Raw genomic sequence first — 8,575 nt, forward strand, 5'->3', positions numbered from 1 at the left:
AGCTAACCTCTATATCTAAAGGTCCACCCACCATCCGCAACCCGGTGGATGCACTCGGTGGCTTTAAGCTCAGCCGCGAGAACTTAGTTTCACACCTAATATTTTCCTTGACCCATATTCGAACTCAACTTTTATGTCTAATTAAGCTATGGAGATTTGGTTGATGTCCATATCAGGAACTATGAGAACATCATACAATGGTTTGTTCTTCCATTCTCCTTCCACATTTCTTCTTACATTTTTTTACCCTTTTAATTTGGGCAAATACGAAGCTGTTTCTTTATTTTGATTGGTACATATTGAATACTGACATTAAAGGCTTCAATGTTCAAGCTGGCCAGAGGCTCTGATGCTAATGAGTCGAATATCTGTTTGTTTCTTAAATCTGAGTCTTGTAATTCAGGGTGGTGAGCATTCATTATTGCTGTTGGTTCTTCAATTTTGTTGTTTGTTACAATGTTTCATGCTTTCCTTTCAAATTTTTCCTTTCCTTCTTTTCCTTGATCACTGGAGTCAGCCAGATTAGCTTTCCCCACAAAAATGTTGAAATGGTTGTTGATGTTTTCTGCATTGAGCTCTCGTTTGTCCAGAAACTCCACAATCATGACTCATGAAAGGGAAAGATGGTGTTTTTCTGTGAATTTCGAAAATCATTTTGTTTATACCCATGTGCCCGTGCAGGGGCCGATCCAGAATTTCTTTCTCGGGGGGAAGAGGCGGCTCAAGCAAGGCCGTATCCAGGATTTTGTTCTGGGGGATGCAAAGATACCTGGTAATACAAAACAAATGCAATGATTATGAGACCACATTAAAAATCTTGCATATAATAAGGGTCTGGTGGCAGGGTGCACGTTCCCCCACTGTACCCGCCTATGTGCCTACAGGTGTATCTCCCTGAGCATTAATTGTATTTTTAGTATGTTATGCTCTTGTATACTTTCCTTTTGACTGGGCAGCAAATGCTGAAATTGGCTGGTCTCCATAGATGGGCTTTTGCTTGCTTGTTCCATTGTTTAGCTTTCACATCAATTAGTTGACCTTTTATAATAGGTAAAGTTAACTCTTCAGGAGAGATGGTCTCAAATGATGTGCAAACTGCATTTTATGTCTTAGACATGGTAATAATAATAAGTGGCAGATTATGTCATTCCCTCTCATCATTTTTCCTGATATTTTCGATTTTACTCTAGCTATATGAAACGTCAAGAGACGAGCTTCCAATTTATCCTGAGGTGGATTAAACTTTTTCGAAAACAATCTCTTCATCAGTGGTATTTGACTTGTGATACTTTTCCCATCAAATATAATCTGAAAAATCTTGGATATCTCACCCAGGTATACTCCAGGAAAATCTAAAATTTAACATAATCTGAAATGTCTCCCAGGCTTCAAATTCCGTGGCTTTACCCTTAATGTATTCCAAGTGGCTTTCTGATACTTTCTGCACAGTAAGACTTTTACATTTTATAGCATTTCTGTGTACTTAAGTATGTCCTTTTTGTTTAAAAACTTTATCAGCTTCACCGTCTTCCTTAGATCCAATAAAAGGTGCAAGATTGGTAGATAATGGCTTTTCCACAAATTCAATGAACTTTTTCTTGAATAGGATAACATCCATTTGGGATTTTCCAATTGTTATAATTAGTTCCACCTAATAAGTGGTACATGGTAGCTAAGTCCTTCATCATCAGCCATTTTAAGTTCATTTTTGTTATTCAAAATATCCTATTTAAGCCATAGGTGTTCCTGGGCCCATAAACATATTAGGGAATATGAATATATTATTATAGGTGTCCTCATAAATGGTCGATGGGACAGTGAATCCAGTTAAATTTTCCACAAACAGTGCTTACCAAAATGTGAATCCTTAACAAGGGGCTGATTAACTTACAGTTAGTGTTTCAGTCATGGCAACTGAAGATACTTTGTCTTTTACTTCAATTATATGTTTTCAAATAAATCATTGTTAAGAAAGTAGGTCCTTCAAATTCTGCATTGGTTATAACTTAAAAAGGCAATCTACCTGCTAGGCTATACCACACTCTTTCATACTTTGTAATTTTCACTTTACCGTTGAGATTCTACAGGGAATGAAAGTAAGTCGGAGAAGGAGACCATTTTAGAAAAATATTTTGCATTCTCGAGGATTATTTATAAACATAAGATTGGTACAATAAATGGAAAAGTGGCCTAGTACTAGAAACAAATTTTATTTTGCAATATATACGCTGTAGAAATTTTGTGTAAGTTTCCATGCTAGAATAATGTATTAACATCATATTTGATTAATTTTGTTGCTATATATTTTGTGAATGTCATCTATGTCACTTCTTGAATAAAAAGTTTTAAGTTTTTTGCATATAAAAACCATTTATAAAATTTATTTATAATTTATATTCTGTTTCTTAATTTTTGGTGTTATAATTTGGGAAGTAAGGTTTTTATCATTCACAGTCCAAATTGTGAAGTTTCCTTTTTCAAACAGTTTTGTGAGAGGAAACATGTATGGCATCTCTTAGACTTTTTATATTCAATTCCAACAAAATTGAATTCCAACTGGTCAGGAAAGAAACATAAATGAGGAATTGTTTGACAACCTACTAACTCCAAATTGCTATATTGACACCCACTAATTTGACAATTCTTGTGACTAATTGAGGGAGTTAACATATCAGCCTTTTCTTCTATTGATATCACATATTTTACATTGAAATTTTTTAATAAGATCCTAGAGAAATACTTAACCTCGATGTGTTTCGTTCTTCAGTACTCATGTTTCTGCAGTAAGTGAATATGGAACTGTTATCGTCGAGCACGGCTACTAGCTTTTTCATATCTATACACAAGTTGTATGACATTGGAATTTAAATCTTTCCTTGGAAAAACTTGTAATCGACTGCACCTTTAATATACCAAAGTACTCTTTTAACATATATTTAGTGGGGCTGATGCCAGTTGGAGTCATACCCGTGTTGTTCATAGAGCTTCTTGATGCTAATTGGCGTAAACCAAAAAGATAAAAAAAGAACTGTGCTCCTCACCAAATTAGAGTGAATTGGTGCCCCAGTGAATGTGTTTAGTTCATTCTATAGTCTTTTAGTGGGTCTTCTCTAATACTTTCTAAGTAAGTAACACCTAGAGATCATTCAGTTCTAGAAATAGACATCAAGTACATTTAATGTCCACTAAGTTCATTTAGTGGTTTGTCAGTCATTGTAGACTCATTCTCAAAATCAGTACCACAAAATCGTCCCTTTTTCATTACCACATGGACAAATTTTTGATCCCTCACTCAATGCCCTTAGGACAATAGCAGACATAGCCATTGAAATGTTGGCTCTACTGAATAGCTTATTTGTTGGGTGGGAATGTCTTATTTGTTGATTGTAATGGAGGTGCGCTGTTTATCACTTTTAATTTCTCCTCAGAGTATCAATGAAGAGAAGACAGCTGATGAAAAGTCGGGGTCTTCTCCTAAGACAAAAGAATTCATTGGGGATTCAAGTGAAGGAACTTCACAGTTCGCATGCTCAGTTCAAAGGATTGAAATATACATTCCTTTGCAAGAGTGCCAATTACCCAGACCCAATATGATGGTAAGTTTTATTCTATTTGCAGTGAAACTGGAGTAGAATGACCTTTAGTTTAGCAAAAGTCTCAGTTGTATGACAAAAGTGTATTTGACTTCAGTAAATGTATGAATTTTTATGGGAAGTCACCCTCAAATGTGTGACTTTCTGTTGTGCAACTTTTCCAGTTGTACAATATCTAGCAAAACCCTTGAGATCTGTATCTATTTGCATCTGTCTATCTTCGTTGTAAGACATCACTTACCATCCTACAGAAATGTCTTTCATTCCATTGAGTAGGCCTATTGTGAACTGTATTCATTGCACTTTCAAGGTAATACACTTTGCTAAGTCTGAAAGCCTAAATACACTTATCTTTTTTCCTGTAATTTGATTCTTGATGCACAATCCTGCTAATCTTCACTGATATTTCGTGCCTTTGAGTAGGCCTATGGCGAAGTACATTTAGTCTACTTTCAAGATGATGTAGCGACCCGGCCCCAGGGAAAGCCGGGGCTCGAATCCGAAAGAGTTTAACGTGGGTTCTTGCCCTTGGCGTCGGGTATCAATGATAGCACATGGATTACATTTTAATAAAAAGAAAAAGGAACTCTACCTTTCGTTGCGGCTGTGGCACCAAAAACCCACGGAGAGGTGGCAGGCAGAGACAGAGGCAGATCAGAGAGGCGGGAGGAGGAGGGAGAAGGCTAGATACTGGGCGGTGTCTACCGACGGACTGGCAAAAACTGGCCTAGCTGGAGGTAGAGTGCAAGGAACTCCCAAGTTCCCGGAGGGGGAATGGATTTTGAATTTTGCAATTAGTGGAAGTTATGGCTAATGTCGCCCACCAAGGAGGGCGTGAGGGCAAGGAACGAAGAAAGTGAAAGCAAAAGAGCCCGGGAAGCTGGTACTGACGAGCCAAGTAGGCGCAAGATAAAGACTTAATATATAATCACAACGTGCACAATCATGCCTTCCGTGAACAAAACTTCACCCCAAAGTAGAAGAAGACCAACCTATTCTTTTCAGTTTACCTTTATATAGTGTCTCTCAAATGACGAAGAGACGTTCTAAAAAGCCAAGGTGAGGGTATTTCATGGAAACATATCTTTTAAACTAAAACCCCCCTTCTCGAAAGGTTTGAACCTGCAAGCGTTATATTAATGGTGTTTATTCTTATTTGCCAGTCCTTCGGTCATCGCCTTCCTTCTCCATCCTCCCGGATCTTCCATTTTGTGACAAACAGGGCTCTTTGTGCATCGTCCTCTGCCTCGCAAACAGCCCTGTCCTTCGCGAAATATTTTATAAATGGCCTCCGAATTTTGGGCCATTACAGTAATAGTATTTGGTGGAACACGACTAGGTCTCAAGATTGCTCTCTATATTTTTCAGTTGCGCAAAATTCTCAGTAGTTTGACAAAAGTGGGTTTGCCTTGAATAAATGTATTCATTTGTATGGGAAGTCACCCTCAAATGTACGAGCTTCAGTGGTACAACCTTTCCAGTTTTACAATATATGTTAACATTATTTGGTCTACTTTCAAGGTCTTTGCTAAGTCTGAAAGCCTAAACGCACTTATCTTTTTTCACCCTGTTCTATCCTTGCTGTACAATCCTGCTAATCTTCTCACAGTAAGGTTGCGCCTCCCATGTCTTTAATGATGGGATACCATGTTCTGCTCATCTTGAAACCTGCGTGTCCATTAATTCTAATCTTTTCGAGTCCTTTTCCAATCATCTCGTTTTTAGCCATTGTCAATATCCATTTGCTTAGCAGACAAATCTGGCTTCATTAAACTTACGTATGCGATACAGTGGTTGGCTACTGTAGATCCCTCTGGGTATCTAAGTCTTATTCAACGTTTGTGCTCTGATGTCTTGGTTTCAATAGTTCTTCCAGTTTCACCAGTGTTTGTGTCTCCACACTCATGAGGCATGTGATAGTCCCCAGAGGTCTTTAAACTTCACACGCTGGCTCCGTAGGTTTTCAGGAGGCATGTGGAATGTGTCAATGTTGCCATTTTTGGGAATGCCTGACAATTTCCCAGTAATAAAGGAAATAAATGGGAGAACAAAATGCGATTTTGGAGTCAAGACCTTCGGCATCTTTCACATACCTTGTAAATGTTGAAACATCTACGGTCGTGAAACTGGGAGAACAAAATCTACAACACCTTTGTCTGGCGAAGAGGTTTGCTAGCATCTGCTGAGGCTAGCAAATGGAGTCATTCCACTCAAAGTTGGTTGTAACAATCTCAGGTGTACAGTTTCGACCAGGTAATGTGGTCAAGCGGTAAAGGACAGGGTTTTCTTTATTATCAATTTAAAAGTTATTTAAAGGTTATTATATTGCTTTTATTGATTGACACTCAACATTCCCTTTTAGTTTAATGTGAAAGAGGAAAATGAGCAGCTCCTCAGTGGAGGGAATTATCCTGCATTTAACTCGCCGAATACAGCTGGAATTTCAAATGATGCTGTAGACCCTCTTGCAACTCATGACATGGTAAGTGTACTGAAGTCTTGTTTAGCACAGTTTTACTACAATACAAATTCTATCCTCTGTGGAACATTGCTAACATCATTTAGCAGAAGCTCGTATCTGTTGTCCCACAAGGTAGTGTAATCAGCTCCATTTTCTTCATTACATGCATGAATGACCTTTTCTCCTGAATAAGCAGTAAAATACATTTATTTCATGATGGATATGTCATAAATTGTAAAATAGTGTTTGCTCGGACTTTTAAACTCAGTTGTTGGAATTAAAAAAACTTTCATGTAAGGAGATAATTGTGGGGCATAGAACTCAATGTCAGCAAATCCCACTTAACTGATTGAGCTCTGTTTGTGAAAACTTGCAAGGTTGGCTCATTAGCAACCTGCAGCCTTTGCCTTCAGAGCACCAGGAGATAACGAGGACAGATGAGACTGAAATAGAGGTCTGAAGCTATAGTTGCACTCTTGTGACAAATGAAGCTCAAGAGGAAATTGCATAACTTTATCAATAATTTAACTTATCTTGCTTAAAATTAACTTATCTTGATTATTATATTGCTTTAATTGAGTGACACTCAACACTCTCTTTTAGTGCACTGTGAAAGAGGAAAACGAACAGCTCCTCAGTGAAGGGAATTATCCTGCATTTAACTCGCCGAATACAGCTGGAATTTCAAATGATGCTGTAGACCCCCTGGCAACTCATGACTTGGTAAGTGAGCTTTTTTCATGTTAAGTGCAGGTTTGCTATCACAAAAAATTCAGTCCTCCCTGGAACTTTCCAAACATCATTCATCAGAAACACGCATCTTTTGTCCTGCAGGGTAGTGCAATTGGCTCCTTTTTGTTCATTGTATACATCTCTGACCTTGGCTCTGGATTTAGCAGTAAAATACACTTATTTGCTAATGAAGATATCATAGATATCAGAATAGTTTTCGCTCTGACGTTTAGGTTCTATCATTAGATTTAAACAACTTTCATGTGAGGAGAGAGGTGGAACTTAATCGGGGCAAATGCCTGGCGGTACATTTATATCATGTGTTGTCTAATTGTCCAATTGTGCCATTTTTTCAATAATATGAGACAGCCACAAGTCCCTGTTAACTGAATGGGCTGGTTCAGTGAAAACTTGCTAAGTTGGCACGTAAAATAAAACCTACATCCTATGCATTCAGAGCACCAATAGCTGACGAGGACAGATGAGACTGAAATGGAGTTGTGAAGCTGTAGTCACACTAGTGAGGAATGAGGCCCTGTAGGGAATTGCATAACTTAACTAATAATAAAATTATCTTCCTTGAAAATCTCCACCTCTCTGCTGAAGATTCTTTGGTGTGCAATATCACTCCCAATGTTCCAAAATGATCATTCGATTCCATTCTTCATGCCTACATCTAATGATGGCCTCACTAGCATCGCCTACCACTATCTAGTGGTAGCATTACTAACTACTTTTATATATGTAGATAATCAATTCCTCTTCAGATAATGGTGTAGGCCTAAGGTGGTACTGACCTTGGTTAAGACCAAGGTTGGGTGAACAATTAGTCAAATGTTTTTTTAAATAAGTACGGCTTCTACACTCTTTTGACTGTGATGTGTTACTTAACTAATAGATTGCCTTGTTCCAAAATTTAGGCTTTATTCTTTGGAGCACAGGAATTATAACCTTATTAGGGTTGGTTGTATTCTCAAAGTATCTTCTTCTCTGGGCATTGGCTAAGTTTCTGCTGGGAAATGGAATAACTATCTGCGATAATAATATTTAAAAATTTTGTGATAATCATTAGAATATTTAGTCAATGATAACAAATGAGAAAAAGGATTACATCAATGGCAGTGTTATTTCTCAATCTAGAATGAACATAATTCAATGGCTGTCTCTTTGTTGAAAGAAATGAGAAAGTCTTGATTGCTGTGAATGTTAGAAAGCAAGTTCTAACTTGTAAAATGAAATATTTCTCCAGAAAACTTCATCATCATTAGTCAGCAATCCTAAGATTGGTTTGACGCAGCTCTCCATTTCTCTCTCCTATCCGCTAACCTCTTCATAGCTACATATTTATTCTCTTTTACATCCTTTATAACCTGTCCTATATAACTCATTCGGGGCCGTCCCTTGCCCTTTTTCCCTTCCACTTGTCCTTCAACGATTGTCTTCATCAGACCATCGTGCCTCAAAATGTGGCCAACTAAGTTGTCCCTTCTTCTGCTTTATGTTTTAAGGAGGTTTCTCTTTTCTCCCACTCTCCTTAGCACTTCCTGGTTACTCACACGGTCAACCATTTTATCTTCATCATTCTTCCGTAGCACCACATTTCAAATGCTTCCACTTTTGACTTCTCTGCTGCTGTCAATGTCCAAGCCTAGCTTCCATAGAGAAACATACTCCATATGTAGCATCTGATGAATTGTTTCCTTACTTCTATGCCGGAAAACTTAAAACTTTGATTTTAAATGTTGTTTTAAATTCAGTTGTAGTTGATCATTTTCTAAAATAATCCTGA

The sequence above is a fragment of the Ischnura elegans genome, assembly GCF_921293095.1.
Source record: "Ischnura elegans chromosome 13 unlocalized genomic scaffold, ioIscEleg1.1 SUPER_13_unloc_1, whole genome shotgun sequence".
Classification (NCBI taxonomy): Eukaryota; Metazoa; Arthropoda; class Insecta; order Odonata; family Coenagrionidae; genus Ischnura; species Ischnura elegans.